The sequence below is a fragment of the Dipodomys spectabilis genome, unplaced genomic scaffold, assembly GCF_019054845.1.
Source record: "Dipodomys spectabilis isolate Male_0828 unplaced genomic scaffold, ASM1905484v1 ptg000046l, whole genome shotgun sequence".
NCBI lineage: Eukaryota > Metazoa > Chordata > Mammalia > Rodentia > Heteromyidae > Dipodomys > Dipodomys spectabilis.
Genome location: NW_024870723.1, coordinates 9,588,342 through 9,607,246, shown reverse-complemented (window position 1 = coordinate 9,607,246; position 18,905 = coordinate 9,588,342). Strand labels below are relative to the sequence as shown.

The 18,905-nt window shown below is 38.7% G+C and overlaps 1 protein-coding gene across 5 annotated transcripts in view; it reads right to left on the bottom strand.

Moving 5' to 3' along the window:
* The window catches only part of Rabgap1 (RAB GTPase activating protein 1), a 156,022-nt gene that overhangs the window by 34,531 nt on the left and 102,586 nt on the right, over nucleotides 1-18,905 (bottom strand). The gene's annotated exons all lie outside the window — the stretch shown is intronic.

The following is an 18,905-nucleotide window of genomic DNA, read 5'->3' as shown; positions in this document are numbered from 1 at the left end:
GCTCAAAGTGGTAGAGTGCTAACCTTGGAGCAAAAGAACTTAGGGACAGCATTTAGGCCCTGAGTTCAAGCTGCATGACTGGCCCCTCTCCCCCACAAAAAAATATCAGAGTACAATATATATGCATACAAAAGTGTCCTATTTAAATTCATTATTTTGCACAATTAATATATGCTACTGAAAAGAGAGTTTAAAATGCACATGTAAAGGAAGTAGATGGAATAAAACAGCCTTTCTCATTCTATAGGCCTCACATTATACTCCTTATATACTGAAAAGAAGTACAAGATTATTTCCTTTTCACTGTTAACAGGGAACATGTACAACTAACAAAAAAAAAATCCATTTTCCATAGAAAAAGTCAATTGATCCTTGGCATAAAGCCCACATGCCAGCTCTCAACTGGAAAAGAGAAGTTCCTTAAATGTAGGTTTCTTAGGGTAAATGGCATAAGAATACACAGAGTAAACAATTTAATACAAAAGACCACTAAATGTCAAGGGATTCAAACAGAGAAAATATCGTTTGCGTTTGACAATGAAGAAAAATGCTTCCTCTCTCATAATGGTTAACTAAAATTGAGCATATGTCAATAATGTCAGCAGTCATAAATGAAATCTATCAAGTACCCATGACTCCTATTTCTTCCCCATGCTTAAATTATTTGTTCACATGTTAAAGAATTGTAGCTCAATTAGGTGCTGGAGGCTCAAGTCTATAATCCTAGCTACTCAGGAGGCAGAGATCTGAGGAAAAGGTTCAAAGCCAGCACAGGCAAAAGTCTATAAGATTCTCATCTCCAATTAACCATCAAAAAGCCAGAAGTAGGGCTGGGAAGGTGGCTCAGTGGTAGAGCGCTTGCCTTGCATGCCTGAGGCCCTGGGTTCGATTCCTCAGCACCACATAAGCAAAAAGAAAAAAAGCCGGAAGTGGAGCTGTGGCTCAAGTGGTAGAGCGCTAGCCTTGAGCTGAAGAACAGCACCCAGGCCCAGAGTTCAGGCCCCACGACCGGACCAAAAAAAAAAAAGCCAGAAGTAGAACTGTGGCTCAAGAAGAAGAGTACCAGCCTTGAGTAAAAGGCTCAGGCAGAGTGCCCAGGCCCTGAATTCAAGCTCCAGGATCAGTACTTGCTCAGGTACCTGAATGTGTGTGCGTGCGCGCGCGCACGCACACACACACACACACACACACACACACACACACACACACACACACACACACACACACACACACACACACACACACAAAACTAAGAAATAGGCAAGCTAGCCGGGCGCTGGTGGCTCACGCCTGTAATCCTAGCTACTCAGGAGGCTGAGATCTGAGGATCGCGGTTCAAAGCCAGCCGGGGCAGGAGAGACCGTGAGACTCCTATCTCCAATAAAGCACCAGAAAACCGAAGTGGCGCTGTAGCTCAAGTGGTAGAGCGTTGCCTTGAGCTGAAGAGCTGAGGGCAGCGCCCAGGCCCAGAGTTCAAGTTCCACGACCGACAAAAAAAAAAAGAAAAAAGAAAAAAGAAATAAGCAAGCTGTACTGACTCTTGAAAAGAGATTATTATCAGCTATATCTTAAAAACTTAAAAGATGACTTAATGAAGTGGACAAGACTTGGACATTTCACAAAAGATAATATATAGATGCAAATAAGTAAATGAAAAGGTAGTTATTAGAAAAGTGCAATTTAAAATCACAGTGGAAAAATCCAGTCAAAGTATCTGCTAAGAAGGAATACAACCTGAAGCAATAACTCAACCAAATGAGGATTTGATAACTCGGCATTTTAATTTAAATGTGTTTTAGGAAGACAACATCAAAGCAGCATTAAGTAACAAGCACTAAAATAGTGCTTAATTTTTTTCATTAAAACTTTCCAAAAATGATAAACATATATCACTGCCCTATATTCAGAATACCATCATGAGAAATGTTGTCAAAAAGCCTATTTATTTATTTATGGTGCTTGTCAATCCGGATTTCAGGCATGTTAAGGCAAGCACTTTGCCTTAACTAGAGTCTATTAACTGTAATCCTAAATTCTATCTACAATTGAACCATGTTCCCTTTTTTTTGATAGTTCATGGGGCTTAACGCTCAGTTCAAGGCCACTTCTAGGTTTCTGGTGGTTAACTGGAAATAAGTGTCTCAGACTTTCCTACTAGGCTGGCTTTGAACTGCAATCCTTAGATCTCAGCCTCCTGAATAGCTAGGATTACAGATGTGAGCCACTGGTGCCCAGCCCACATTTCCATTTTTACAGAGAAGTCTTTAAGTAGCAGCTGACTTTAGGAAAATTATTGTAGTCTGTATGATCACAACGGAAGCCCTGAAACATTTAAGAATGACAGACTATGGCTTAAAACAAGCATGAAGCCTAGAAAATTAGATTGAGAATGGAGACGAATACAAACAGCTTCAAGACACTTTATGCCAGTTATATCACTTGATGTAAAACAAAATCTGAAAACACTGTATAGAGAAATATGATTTGGAAATCTAGATAAAAATGGGACGATAAGGGGAGGGGGATTTACTTCAGTGGAAAAGCGCTTGTGTGGCCAGTGGAAGACCCTGAGTTCAATCTTTCTCATTCTGAAAAGGAAAAAAGAAAAAAGGTGGTGGTGGAGGGAACCTCTGAAAACATTTTATAACTGGCCAGTTTCATCAGTTCATCCCTTATCTGTTGATCGTGGGAGCTGGCAAACAACTCGGCAGATGAGGGAAGGAGACAATGCCCTTGAGAAGGTTAATTTGAAAATTCACATGCTGAAATTTAGAAGCCCTCAGGAATAACGAGAACTTGAGGAGTTCTGTGTGAACCACTTGTTTAAAATATTTGGTCTTAGGAAATATGCTGAGGAATTTGGAATAAAAACAGTTGACTCACAGAGGCCGGGTCATATAAAAATGATCCACAAATTCTAACAATGACAAATTTAGTTAAGTTCCTATTAGAATGACATTGTTCAATTGGAAAAGGTTCTGAAAACAAATCTCAGCCACATTATGGTACGCTCTTCCTAAAAGAATGCAGCAAAGAGACTTTGTAAAACATCCAAACCAAATACATGTGAAACTAAGCTTTATAAAACAGTACATGTTCCTTTTATTTTGAAGGTGTTAAACATAGCTGTAGCTGATATACAGAGAGATCTTGCTTGTGTAACACATAGTAGGTAACAATACTCATGATCAAATGAATCAAGTCAACAGTAGTCAATCTCAAGAGGCTGTAGTTAGTAAAATGATTTAACAGACAACAAGCTCTTACAGCAATAGTACAGACATGGAAAACTTCAGAGAACAAGGCAAAATTGCAAAACTGTCCGATGATCTATTCCAAAAGTTCTGATTTTATGACAGCAGTGTTTTTGGATTAGCTGATTTTATTTTGGCTGTTTTATTTCTCACAACGAAAACATCTTTAATCTCCACAAGAAAATAAAATGGCATAGAATTACATAGTATTGGTATCTTCCAAATATTTTCTGTAAAGGATCAGACAGCAAAAAAAAATCTCAAATTTGAAGGCCATTCAGTATAGTTATTCAACTCTCACTTTGTAAGAGTAGCCACAGAAAACATGTAAAGAAATGGACACTGGAGTCTTCTAATTAACATTTACAGAAACAGGAGGCATGTGGGATTGGCCCCATGGCAGCAGTTTGCCAATTTGTGATCTAAGAATAAAACAAAGCAATTTTCAGTAGCAACATGATTAGGAGATTTCTGTTATGATTTTAAATACATTTGCATGCTACTGGTAATTGATTTTATGTACATTTTTCCCTTAGAAACTGTCAGAAATAGTCTGCAATAAGTTGAAATGTATATTCTTCTGAACATCAAATCCTTAACATATGTTAAAAATGCTGGTGCATACTGCAAAAGTCTGTAATTCTACATGTGCAGTATACTAAATATTCAAATGAAACTATTTTTAGTGCTATCTTATCTCTTGTGCTATAAGCAATGAAACAAATAGGACCTACACCTCAAAAATGATAAAATGACATATATTGAGCCAGCTAAAATGAAAAGAAACCAAATATTGGTGATTTAATGACACAACTGTAACTTTTATTGGTAAAGGGTGTGAAAACTGTTTTTTTTTTTTTGGGTCCAGTTGTGGGGCCTGAACTCTGGGCCTGGGCGCTGTCCCTCAGCTCCTCAGCTCAAGGCTAGCCTCTACCACTTGAGCCACAGTGCCACTTCTGGCTTTTTTCTTTTTGCTTATGTGGTGCTGGAGAATCGAACCTAGGGCCTCATGCATGCAAGCCAAGAGCTCTACCACTGAGCCACCTTCCCAGCCCGAAGGGTGTGAAAACTGATACAATCACTTTGCAATTCTGTAGGCAGAATCTGGGAGCAGAAGAGCAAAGTCAGCTAAAAAACTAGGGCAGCAATGTTTTGTAGAATGGGAACTTCTTTGTACAACTACTTAAAGATAATTTATTTATTTATTTATTTATTTGGGTCCAGTCGTGGGGCCTGAACTCTGGGCCTGGGCGCTATCCCTCAGCTCTTCAGCTCAAGGCCAGTGCTCCACCACTTGAGCCACAGCGGCACTTCCAGCTTTTTAATTTTTGCTTATGTGGTGCTGAGGAATTGAACCCAAGGCCTCAGGCATGCAAGGCAAGCGCTCTACCACTGAGCCACCTTCCCAGCCCCCTTAAAGATAATTTAAAAAAAGGTATTAAAAAAACAAAGAAAATCTTGAAAAACAAAATGTTTTTCCTTTTCCTCTTCATATGAAGCAACATTCACAATTTGTAAATTTGTCCCCTTTGAAGATAGTTGATGTGTGCTTTAGCACATTAGGTTCATTATACTGTTTTTTGTTTAAAAGCAATGTGTATAATCTCATGGAGAGACTAAAACACACACTCTTCCTCTTGCAATTAAAAGAGAAACAATGAAGAGTAAAACAAAACAAAACAAACAAAAAAACCAAAAACCTAGGGCAAGGGCTGGGAAAGTGGCTCAGTGGTAGAGTGCTTGCCTTGCATGCATGAGGCCCTGGGTTTGACTCTACAAAAACAGAAAAAGCTGATAGTGGCGCTGTGGCTCAAGTGATAGAGCACTAGCCTTGAGCTGAAGAGCTCAGGAACAGCACTAAGCCCAGAGTTCAAGCTCCACAACCAACCAAAAGAAAACAACAACAAATACTAAGGCAATAGCTGGGCACCAGTGGCTCATACCTGTAATCCTACCTACTCAAGAGGCTGAGATCTGAGGATCATGTTTCAAAGCCAGCTGGGGCAGGAAAGACCATGAGGCTCTTATCTTCAATAAACTACTCAGGAAAAGCTGGAAGTGGAGCTCTGGCTCAAGTGGTAAAGTGCTAGCCTTGAGCACTAAGAGGCATAGGGACAGTGCCCAGGCCCTGAGTGCAAGCCTCAGGACTGGCAAACAACACAAATGAAAATCACTAGAGCAATATAAATTAGGTTTTGAATGTTGTCTATTAACATATCAAAATTGAGCTATTAATTATAACAAACATAAAATACCAATTTATAATGTTAGCGGTAGAGTAATAACAGAGAAGATGAGAACTCCTTATATTATTTTATAATAGTTCTGTAGATTTAAAAAGTTTTTTTTTTTTTTAACTTCTTTTGTGCTGGTATTGAGACTTGAACTCAAAGTCTGGGCATAGTCTCTTAGATTTTTTTTTTTTGCTCAAGGCTGGCACTGTACCACTTGAGCCACAGTTCATTTCTGACTTTTGCTGGTTAACTGGAGATAAGAATCTCACAGACTTTTCCACCTGGGCTTGCTTCAGGCCCAAATCCGCAGATTTAAGCTTCCCGGATAGCAAAGTTTACAGGAATGAGCCACCAGTGCCTGGCTTAAACAATGTTCTTTAAAATTGTTTGTTGAAAGAAAAAAAGCACTGCTTCCTTATCATACAGTATTCAGACTATGCTGTCCAAGTATATACATTTGCACTTAGAAGGCATTCAATAAAATGGAATGAATTGGTGGAATAAAACTTGTGAAACTGCGGGGCACAAGAGGCTGAGATCTGAGGAGTTTGGACTGAAGCAAGCCCAGGTAGCAAAGTCTATGAGACTTATCTCCAATATACCAGCAAAAAACTAGAAGTGGTTCAGTGATAGATCACCACCAGACTTGAACAAAAAAGTTAAGGGACATTAGCCAGGCCTTGGGTCTAAGACCCAGTACCAGAACCTACCCTCCACACACATAACATCAAATAAAAATCTTGTATGAAATCAATGCTGTATATATATGCTCAGTAGTAATAATGTGCTTACTCTAAATTTCAGACTCCTTTCTTGACCCCAATTACAATGGTATTTTAGAGTATGCAAAAAATGAAGCTTTTCCTTCAACTTTAAGGTTCTAAGATAGTTTGTACAGATAAAATATAAGGAAATGGTAACATTGTGTTGCTTTCCTCTCTCACACATTGTGTTGCTTTCCTCTCTCCATCTAAAAGTTGCCTATTAGTACCACATTCTGTAATCCTTTTGGATGTCTATTTTTACATCTTACTGTGAGAATTGGCCCACTGTGTAACTTCTCAGGATTAGTAAGGTAGTGGGAACTGGAAACCCTTTGAATACATACTCACTGTAAAGTCAAGTTGAAAAACAGAAAACTAAGAATGACAGGAAGAAAAAAAAAATAGCCAAACAAAGAAAAGGCAGTGGAAGGCTGCCATGGGAAATAACCAGCATAGAGTTGATTATGTCCTAAGTATGTTGATCCAAAGAAATAGTACTTAAAACTAATCTAGAAGATTATAAAACCCATCATGTAATACTTAAGAAAAAGAAAATAACCCCTCTCCCCCACACACATTATATTATCTTTTTTCGTGTGTGGTACTGGAGTTAGAGCTCAGGGCTTTATGCTTACTGGGCAAGAGCATTACCACTGGGGACATAGCTCCATATCTTTTTGATTTTTAGCGAGGTCCTTGTATTTTCGCTCAGGGCCAGCCTCAGACCATGATCTTCCTACCTCCTTCTTCTATACAGCTGGGATTGAAGGCATGAAACAAGATGCCGTTTGTATTTTTGAGACAGGTTAGCATGTACTTTTATTTGCCCAGTCTAACAATGAATGAACTATGATACTCTTGTTTTTTTAGCTGGGATTACAGATATGTTTCACAAAACTGGGCTTTTTTTTTTTTTTTTTTAAAGAAAAGTTCTTGTGTAGTTAAGGCTGGCCTGGAACTCACTACGTACCTGGGCTGATCTTAAACTTGAGATCCTCCTGAGGGCTAAGATTACAGGTACATACTACTGTCTGGCCAATGCCTTATCTATATAATACATTTTCAGGAATAAAATAACTATTTTCTAGTTTCATCTCCTTTAAAAAAATTTAGCTACATAAGTTATTTAAAGACTTGGTCTTTAAAGGGCAGAAAAAAAAATGGAAGGGATCCAGTCCAACACCTAAAAGTAAATGAAGACTGAGAATCTAAGTTAAAATCATCTGTTAATTACTGTCAGTCTTATTATTCTTAATATCACTTAATGTTTAAGTAGAACTAACAAAACAGGATTAAGGTTAAGTAGATCAAAGCTCTCTCTCTCTCTCTCTATATATATATATATGTGTGTGTATATATATATATGTATGTATATATGTATATATTTGGTCATGGGGTTTGAACTCAGGGCCTCGGCTCTGTCCTTGAGCTTTGTTGCTCAAGGCTAACATTCTACCACTTTGAGCCACAGCTCCATTTCTAGTTTTTAGGTGGTTAACTGGAGATAAAGAGTCTCACAGACTTCCCTAGCTGGGCTGATTTTAAACCACAATCCTCAGATCTCAGCCTCCTGAGTAGCTAGGATTACAGGTCAGAGCCATAGATCTGGCTGTTCTTATAGCTGTGTAAAACCAAAATCTTGCCTACAAAAATCTACAAAATCTAGAAATTAATTTCAATTGGTAATATATTGAAGAGCATTTGTAGCTAAAACGGTGATAAAGGAAAAGCAGTAATAATCACTTTGTTTCTTAATAGCTTTATCTTATAAAATCAAATACTATATCCTTTCATGTCTGCAAGGAATTTTTATAAAATTAAAGGAAGTTATGCATAGTATTCTTAGATTGAGATTTAATGAGATGATTTATAGGATACCATAAATGTTCTGGCACTTTATGCAAAGGCTTGTATGTATTTTCTCAAGAAGATTGTAAATGTCTATCTCTGGTGGTTTCATCCTTTAATTGCAGCTACTCAGAAGGCAGAGGTCCAAGGATCTCGGTTCAAAGCCAGCCTGGACAGCAAAGTGTGAGACTCTCATCTCCAACTTGAATACCAAAAAAGCTGGAAGTGGTTAAGTGGCAGAATGATAGAATGTCAGCCTTGAGCACAAAAGCTCAGGGGGCAGTGCCAGGATCTGTGTTCAAGTCTCAGGACTGATACAAAAAAAAGATTAAAATAGTCTGAACTGAGGCTCTTCTATACATTATTAGGGGCAGATGTTCAAAGAAAAGACATTAGGTGACCTTCAACAGCACATATCTTAATAATTTCAGTTAAAAAAAAGTATTAAAAAAAATCAGAGGCTAGGAAGGTGGCTCAGTGGTGAGTGCTTGCCTTGCATACATAAGGCCCTGGGTTTGATTCCTTAGCACCACATAAGCGGAAAAGGCCGGAAGTGGCACTGTGGCTCAAGTGGTAGAGCGCTAGCTTTGAGCTGACCAGCTGAGGGACAGTACCCAGGCCCAGAGTTCAGACCCCACCACTAGCACAAAAATCAATCAATCAATCAATCAATCAATCAATCAATCAATCAATCAGTCAATCAGCATTAGCCAGTTGCTGGTGGCTTACACTTGTAATCCTAGCTACTTAGGAAGCTGAGATCCAAGGATTGAAGCCAGCCTGGGAAGGAAAGTCCATGAGACTCTTATCTCCAATAAACCACCAGAAAACTGGGAGTGATGCTGTGGCTCAAAGTGGTACAGTGCTAGCCTTGGGTAAGAAAGCTCAGGGCAGGACTCAGGCCCTGAGTTAAGCCTCATGACTCCATATCTTCCCTCCTGCCCTGTCCTATTCCCCCCCCCCCCCAAAAAAAAATCAGCATTGCTTTAAACATTCTGAGATGTATTCTTTGATTAGGGCTCATTGCTCCTTAGATATATTTTTAGACCATAATTATCTTGGCCTCTTTCATATAACCACCTTCACTAAATTACAGTATTAGCATGCTTTGAAACTGTAAAAAAAAAAAAAAAAAAAAAGGAAAAATATGGTAGAGAAACCTTGTATTTTGTGGTAGGGAGAATATTTCCTACCACATTGTTGAGTATTACTAGCAAAAGTGGTATCCTAAAGAATTACAGGTATTTTCCTACCACGGAAAATGACCCAGTCTTCACTGCTTTGGTCTCCAGGAAACTTGAACCCAAATTCCAGCATAATTTCACACAACAGGATCTCATAGCCTGGTGTACTTTTTTTCTTCCATCTTTCAAATCTATTTTTAATAATTTGCAATTTTCTAATTTGGTAAATAAAGAAGCACAGTACTTATGTAATGTGAGGTATAGTGTGTTTGTCTAAAACAATTTAAACAATACCTCATATGTAATTTCATAGTCAAATAACAAAAATTCTAGAAATAAACATGACTAGTGGGATTCACTAGCAATGACAATGAAAAACATCTTCACTTTAAATTTAGCTTTCAGGAATGCAATGAACACACATAGGCTTCATACAAATACAGTTTCCCTGGCCCTTCCATGACTAGCTCCGCTGCAGTTGGTATCTCTACCTTTCAACTAGCTGCTGTGAAATCTCTTTTGTCCAGCAGTGTTCTTCCACACCAATGCAATAGCAAATTGGGTTTTATTAGAAACCCAATTCATTGGTAGATTAACTGCTTTGTCTATTTACCTTGGTGATTTGTTCTTGGAGGCAAAACTCATGACAGCAATAAAACTGATAATGATGAAAATCTACAAACAACTCAAAAGTGGCACCAAAAAGATAAAGGAAATTGTTCTCTACAGATTTAAATATGTGAAGCATTGCATAGATTATTCAGTAATTAATGTTTTGAAATTTCATATCCAAAGCTCTTAACACATCAAATATAAAGTAAATTAGAATTATACTTCCCTGAATATGGAGGTAATTAAATGCATTTCAGATTCTGGTACTAGAGCTGAACTTCTGACAAAGAATAGAGAAGACATAATTTTGGTGCTCTACTTAGATCACAGCGTTATGGTCGGGACCTAAAATGTAAGGCCAGGCTGTTTTGTCTCCTTGCACTGCCTCTTCCTCCTCCTAATTTGCATGATTTTGGGCAAGTCACTTAAGCTAAACCTTGAGTCCTTAATTATGAAAGCTATACAACGGTCCCTTTCTCACCAGGTTTATGCGATGTAAAAGGAATGCCATATGGAAAGTGGGTGGCATAGAAATGGCAATTCTTTCCCACCAGATTTGAGATTTATGATGTTGACTTATTTCCATTGTTGGAAGAGAAGCAAACAGAAAAAAAGTGTATTTGGCAGGTTTTTCCACTTGGAACTTAATGCCCTTGTGGGGATCTACATTAGAAATTAAAAAATGAATGGTGTATAATCAGAGGGTGGAGGTGTGCTCAAGAACGTAGAGCACCAGTCTAGCAAGGGTGGTGTGATGTCCTGAGTTCAATCTCCAGTACTGCAAAGGAGAGGAGAGCAGAGAATAAAAGAGAAGAAATTTACTGCATTACCAATATATTTTATTATAAGCAAATAAAATTATAAAGAAGACAAATAAGGTAGGAGAAATAGTGACACAAATATAAACAATAAAATAAGATTTTTTTAACTTATGACACTCACCTGAAGACTATTCAGTTCAAAGAGAACTATGCTACGTAGTATACTTTTTGTTTTAAAGTCCTTTCTCTGAGGTAAAAATTCATTTGAGTTTCTCTGCTATCATTGTGTCATTTAGTAAGGAGTTCCTCCATTTCAAGCCAACCAAAGAGCTACAATGACTCCAAATACCTCTACTTCTTTACTCCCCTCCCACCTTCCAATAAAGATAACCTATACCAAACAGGCAAACCAAAAAGTTAGCCATACTGTGTAATCAGAGATGCCTACATAGTTAAATACATGAAGTACTGCTCAGATATTTAGGAATTAATGTTTTAAAATTTCACTTCCAAAGCTCCAGTAACATTAAATACAAAGCATTCCTATGAATATGGAGTTCACTGAAGGTGTTTCTGATTTTGGTCATAATTGTAGAAACCAGACTCAATGAGCCCAATCTAGAAATGTTGCTAAATAAGCACCTCTAACTTTAGTATGTGCTTTAAAATTATATAGGCTGAATATATTATATTGAATTTATGGCAAACAGGATAATAGAAAAGTTGCTGACTTCTTCTAGAAAAGATAGCTCTCTATTTAATAACAATTTACTGCTATCACATTGTTTCAATCCAAATATGGCATTATGGTGCCATTCTAAAAATAAATCTAAGTCCCCTGTGACAAGAGCCCTTTAGCTATGTTCATTTCCTTTTAGGGCTCAAGTTTCCCACAGGAAGAAATTCAATGCTTGGCAAAGCTGTCTCAAATCATGTATAGATAAGGCAGAAATGCTAACTGTACTCTCAACCGATCCCTGCTTTACATTGTTGATTTTCCTTTACTGAGGCTCATTATGTAGCTCAAGAAGCTGGAAATACTCAACAACTATTACCTAATAAAAGCGACCAAAGTATCATTCTGAGTAAAAAACTGGAAGTGATGGATGGGGAAGTAGTAGGGCTAAAGAGGTAATTAATGAATCAGCTAAATTAGATAGTACAAAATTATCACATACAACTAACAAGTATTTTTGATAACTGTAATGAATTTCAAACACATATTTCAATTTGGTTATTTATATTTCTGAGTATAAACTGCATTATCAATGTACTCAGTAAGGTTAATGCAATTTAATAAAACTGTACTATTTTATTATCACATACAAATAATATACAATAGGCCATACATAATACTCATACCTGGGACCAAGTTCCAAATTCTTCAAGTTGTATTTAATGTAACTTGATAAATTATAAGATTTCTTTTTGCTTTTCTTTGCCCTAAACTGCGACTCAAACTCAGTGTCTGATGCTTTTGCTCATCAGCTAGCACTCTCCCACCAGAGCCACACCGCCAACCCATACATAATGATTCCTGAAACATGTTTAGGAATGTTTCATAATGCTTACAAAATACTGAAGTTTATTTCAAAAAGTTAGTGTCTTCTGGAAATAATAAGCCTTAAGTCAGAGATTTAACTGTGCTTACTGAGCGGCAAGAACATATAGCAACTAAAAGGTAGCTAAATATATTACTAGTCAACTCAAAATCCTAGAAAGTTCCTTGCCCATACTGGTTCCCACTAAGAATCTGTATGAATAATATCCACAAAAGACCTCAAGAAATTGTTGAAGTGCATTCAGAATTCTATACAAGGTCAGCATTCACGAAATATATCCATATATTTTGAATTTTGACTAATGATATATTTTTAACATAGCTTTCAGGGGGAACTTGTGCAAATATTTTTTAAAAAGCATAACTATTTAACAGTTATCTTATTTCACCATTAAGCTATCAGATAAATTAATGGTAAGGAGAATTAAACTTGGGGGCCCTGTGCTTGCTAACCAGGTACTCTATCACTTAACATACTTTTTGCAATGGTTATTTTCGAGATAATGCCTGGGCAAAGCAGGGCCTTACTCTGACTTGTGCATTCTCATGTAGTTGAGGGGACAGGTGTGCACAAGTCCACCCAGCCATTCAGCCACTGTGCTTCTCTGGTAGCTGAGTATGTAATAGGTCTGTGCCACAGTGCTTAGCCACTGGTTAAGATGAAGTCTCATAAACTTCTTTTTGTCCAGGGTGGTCTTGACCTATAATCTCATGATCTCTGCTTCCTCAGTAGTTATCACAGGCTTGCTTTATTTCCCAAACAGCTAGAAATTCCTATTTTCTAAGCACTTTGACAAAGGTTGAAGAAGGCTCCTGACAGGGACATGACAGAGTCAAAGGGAGGTCAAAGCCTAGATTCTAGTCTGCTTTCCAACTAATTAACTTTGTCACTACCCTGGGTTTCCCCTTTCCCTACTGGTGAAAGGACAAATCAAGAGTTTTACCCCTTTTAGCTCCATCCTTTTAGAATTCCCTATTTTTGTCACTCCCTTTTGCGAAAATCTCGGGTCTACCTGTAATTCCTAAGTAGAATCAATCTGTTAGTCATTGATTCCAGGCTGTGTATTACCAATTCATCTCCTTATCCTTATTCTTCATTACAGCCTCAACTTGAAAACTGTTCCACGCATGCTACACTGCTCTTCAACTATCAGGCACCATGTGGTTGTTGTATACAAAATTCTGTGATAAGAGCACTGCACACATTAGCTCATTTACTCCGTACAGAGTGATTGTGTACTTCATCCCAGCTCTCACAACTATTAAGTGACAGGACGAAATCTGTCTTCAACATAAGCATATACTTTTTAATCCCGATACATTACACAGTCTCTTTATTCCTTAAGTAAATAAATGGCTTCCCTCTTCATCAGGGCTTTGAAGATTAAAATATCATTTGTCAAAATTTTCTCATAAATCTAACTCTTTTTTTTTTTTGCGGGGGGTGGGGTAAGGAGGTTGGTAGTGGGGCTTGAACTCAGGGCCCAGATGCTGTCCACAAGCTTTTTCATTCAAGGCTAGCAGTCTACCACTTTGAGCCACAGCTCCACTTCTGGTTTTCTGGTGGTTAACGGGAGATAAAAGAGTCTCACAAACTGAGCTGGCTTCAAACTGCAATCCTCAGACCTCCTGAGATCTAGGAGATCCTAAGTAGCTAAGATTATAGGTCTGAGTATACTGGTGCCCAGACCCAACTCACTTTTTTTGGGAGGGGGGTCCGGTCGTGGGGCCTGAACTCTGGGCCTGGGCGCTGTCCCTCAGCTCTTCAGCTCAAGGCTAGCGCTCTACCACTTGAGCCACAGCGCCACTTCCAGCTTTTTTCTTTTTGCTTATGTGGTGCTGAGGAATGGAACCCAGGGCCTCAGGCATGCAAGGCAAGCGCTCTACTGCTGAGCCACCTTCCCAGAGCCCCCCCAAGTCATTTTTTGAAATGCCCCGACAGTGGTACCTCTTTACCATACCAAATTTCCTCTCTACAACTTCACTATTAAAGTTCTTATTGCAAGCCCCAAAGGTTTCTTAATTAAATACTCTAAATAATTTATCTATATTTAATGTCCAAGAATTGTATAGCACTGAATCTTCTGCAAAATATTCTTTAAAGGCAGGACAAAACACATATAGCACCAGTTAGAAGGAACAGGAGCAAATGATCAGGGCAAGACTTGAGAGGTTTACAATCCCTGAGTGAGAGCAGCATATCACGCCATTCTACTTTCACTCAGGGCATGTGTCAATTTGCAGGTGCTAAAGTCACTGCATGACCAAGAAGTAATAGCAGCAATTTTTTACCCCCCCCCCCCCCCCCCGCTAGTCTTGGGGCTTGAACTCAGGGCCTAGGCACTGTCCCTGAGCCTCTTTGTAGTCAAGGTTAGTGCTCTACCATGTAAGCTATAGAGCCACTTCCAGCTTTTTCTGAGTAGTTTACTATAGATAAGAGTCTCATGGACTTTTCTGTCCCTGGCTGGCTTTGAACTGTGATCCTCCCTCCTGAGTAAATAGGATTACAGGCGTGAGCCACTGGCATCCAGATTACTGAGGATTTTTTGGTCAGTTGTGGGGCCTGAACTCAGGACCTGGCTGCTGTCCCTGAGCCACAGCTAGAGCTCTACCACTTTAGCTACAGCATCATTTCCAGTTTTTGAGCGGTTAATTGGAGATAAGAGTCTCATGGGGACTTATCTGCCTGGGCTGGCTTTGAACCATGATCCTCAGATCCCAGCCACTAGAGTAGCTACGATATAGGCATGAGACACTGGTGCCAGCTGAGTTGTTTTTTTGTTCGTTCGTTTGTTTTGTTGGTGGTGGAAGCTGAACTCTGGGCCTGGGTGCTGTCCCTCAGCTCTTCAGCTCCAGGTAAGTGCCCTACCACTTCAGCCACAGTGCCACTTCTGGCGTTCTTCTGTTTATGTTGTGCTGAGGAATTGAACCCAGGGCCTCATCCATGTGAGACAAGCACTCTACCACTGAGCCACCTTCCCAGCATGGCTGGGAGTTTTTTGATGCCACAATGAGCATATATCTATAACCTTAAAGTGTGATAGTATCCAATGTTCACAAATAATTCTACATGAAAGGTTATCTCACTTTATGAAATAAAAAACCAAGGGCCAGAGACTTCAAAATCCACAGTCTCTTCACTAGCTTCCTCTTTATCTCTGGCAAAGAAAATCTAATAGTATAAACAATATAAAGTAGCCACAGTAATATAAACACTTCAAAAATCTTACTGCTGATGCGACATGCATCTCACCATTCAAAGGTAAGGGTTCTTCTGAAGTTCAGACAGGTAACATTACTATATTAATTGATGTAAGCAGACCTTAAATTTTATTTCCAGTTCTCTATGAGCAACAGTATACTTCCTCCATAAAATTATGTTCATCCATAATTTTAATAGAGCTTAAGGAGGAATGGTTTTGATTCCTCCAAATATCATGACATGAAAAAAGAGACACTATTAAAAATGAAAAAGGCTTGAGTCACATTGTGCGTCCAAGCATCCAACAAAGTCATCACCCACATATGGACTTCTTTCTTTTTTTAGGGGGTGGGTGTCTAGCTATAAATAAATGTCTTGACAGTGGGTGTTTCCTCTGTTTTGCTGAAAGAAATTTCAGAAATAAATCACGGCTAAAAGCTGTAACCCGTGTGTTCTCCCCTCGATACTGACTTTATTCAATCACTGTTGAAAGCTGATAGAATTTTAAGTTGTATTTTGGCAAGACTATTAACTCTATTTTGTTCAAAGCCAATACAATCTTCTATAACAAGCCAATAAATCTGTCATTGAATTACTACAATCATGATAATTTAAAAAGGCATGCCTTTTGCTTTGCAAAGGGTTTGTTTATGTATTGTTTGGCAGAATGTAGATCACATTATTCTCTAGAGCCTTTGTCTATTGATCCTTTGGGTTCTTTAAATCTTGTCTACTGGGATACTTTATGTCAGTATCACTCAAGAAGGAGGATGAGTAAGGAGGGGAATCAGATTATAGACAGCTGCTCTATAAAGGGCCTAGCCCAGCTCATACACTGTCTTCTAAGAAAATGTATCTTATCTATGGACACCAGACAGCCCCCTGCATTCCTCTCATGATCTCAGAACGCCAGGTCTTAGCCTGGTGATAGTGGCTCATGATTGCAATCCTAGTTATTCAGGAGGCTGAGATCTGAGTGTTGAGGTTTTTAGTCAGCCCAGGCAGGAAAGTCTGTGAGATTCTTATCTCCAGTTAAAAGCCGAAAGTGGAGCTGCAGCTCCACTTTTGCCAGCCTTGAGGAGAAACATTAAGGGACAGCACCAGGTCCTGAGTTCAAGCTCTGGTACTAGCAAACACACATACAAACAAAACATTAATGCCGGGTCTTGTATTACAGATACTGTGATGCCAGCAAAGAAAACACACATGCTATATGTATGTTCATATATATGTATTGCACTGTGTGCCTGTTTTTAAATATTTTTTCCCATAACATATATAAAGTAAAAGAAGCATGTTTTCTAGTATTTACTCTTTTTTTTTTTTTTTGCTAAAAATAATTCAGTGGGTGCTAGCGGCTCAAGACTATAATCTTAGCTACTCAGGAAGATAAGACCTGGAGAACTGCATTCTGTGGCCAGCTTAGGCAGAAGGGACTGTGAGACTATCTCCAATTAACCAGCAAAGAGTCAATCTAGAGACATGCCTCAAGTGGTATGGTGCCAGCCAAGCAAGGAAGCCAAGCAAACAAGCCGAGCATGAGTGAAGCCCTGAGTTCAAACCCCAGAACCATGACAAAATTAAATTCAAAGTTCAAAAATCTCCAGACCCATATAGATAATTATGAAAATGGTGGTATAGGGGAATAGGAACTACAAAGGTCTTACAGCCACAACGGTGTTCCCACATTGTGAGGTAGGGAAAACACTGTTTTATTCCACCTTTTGGGGAAGATGAAATGAGATGGGGAATGGGAATGTTCTATGAAAGCCACAATTGACAGTGCTCTTATGTCTTCATTTCCTATTCTATCAAAGTGCTCAGAACGCTGTAAGCTTATCCTACCTTCCTTTACTTCTGCTAAAACTCGTTTCACTTTTTCCTAAGTGTGGTTTGTATACCTCATAAAAATAATATGATATAAAGGCCAAACAGTAAGAGCTTATAATGAATTATTCTCATTCTTTGCAAAGAAGTAACCATTTCTAGCTCTCTCATTTTTAAGTGTTTTTCATTCCTATTTATGGGGATTTTTTTTTTGGGGGGGGGAGGGTCTGGTCCTGGGGCCTGAACTCTGGGCCTGGGTGCTGTCCCTCAGCTCTTCAGCTCAAGGCTAGCACTCTACCACTTGAGCCACAGCACCACTTCCGCTTTTTTCTTTTTGCTTATGTGGTGCTGAGGAATTGAATCCAGGGCCTCAGGCATGCAAGGCAAGCGCTCTACCACTGAGCCACCTTCCCAGCCCCTCATTCCTATTTATGAATAAAATCTTTAAATTAGTATTCTCTTGTAGAGCACAAAATAATAGTAAGTAATAATGTGATATGATTTTTATAAAGTAAGTCTGCCTTATTTGCAGGTTAACATTGATTGTGAGAAAAAAAATCAAAAGAAATCTCAAAAACAAGGGCTCAAGTGGTAAAGTGCTATCCTAGCAAGCATGAGGCCGAGTTCAAATCCCAGTACTGTCAAGAGAAAGAAATAAGAAATCTAAAAAAAAAAAAAATTTAAGCTGGGCCCCCGAGGGCTCACGTCTGTAATCCTAGCTACTCAGGAAGCTGAGATCTGAGGATCGCAGTTCAAAGCCAGCCCAGGCAGGAACATCCATGAGTCTCTTATTTCGATTAACGACCAGAAAACTGGAAGTGGCACTGTGGCTCAAGTGGTAGAGTGCTCACCTTGAGCTGAAGAGCTAAGGGACAGCACCCAGGCTCAGAGTTCAAGCCCTATGACCGACAAAAAGAAAAAACATTCTTTTTAAAATTAGCATTTGCTCATTACACAGTTCTCACTCAGTCCCACCTTACTGTCAGCTGTGTTTAATTGTTCCATGATCTGCTGTTTCCCTGTCCTTAACTTTGTAAAAATCTGCCTATAGAAAAGCAAATGGTCCTCAAAAAGCAAGAAAAAAATCTAATGTTTTAGATTTGTTGAAAGGTATCATGTGTGTAGTGGAAGTTGGAAAAAATGAATCAAGTATCTGTAGTACAGTACTAAACTTGGTGGGTGGGTGTGCACGCATGTGCGCATGCACTGCTCTTGAAGCTTGAACTCAGGGCCTGGGTGGAGTCTCTAAGCTTTTGTGCTCAAGGCTATTGCTCTACCACTGAGCTAAAAAATCTTAACATGAGGTAACATCATGACATACAGCTTCCTTATACCCAAAAGCATGGCATATATAAGAAATAATCATTTTATTTGCAAAGCACTTTATGATTTTCAAAATACTTTCACATTCATTATTTAATTCAATCCTCAAAGTAACTCTATGAGATACAAAAGGAATATTAGCTGCTTTACAGAATAAGTTAAAGGTGTGGGGAAGTGACTCATTTGAGCCTAATTAATCAGTTAACAGAAACCTCAATTTTTAAACCCTTAAAGTTTATCTTTTTAGCATATAACCTTTTGTCACCTAACTTTCCATGGAAAGCCAAATGACTATTTTGTAGCCATAAGAAATATCTGCAGTATTTCTGGGGCCT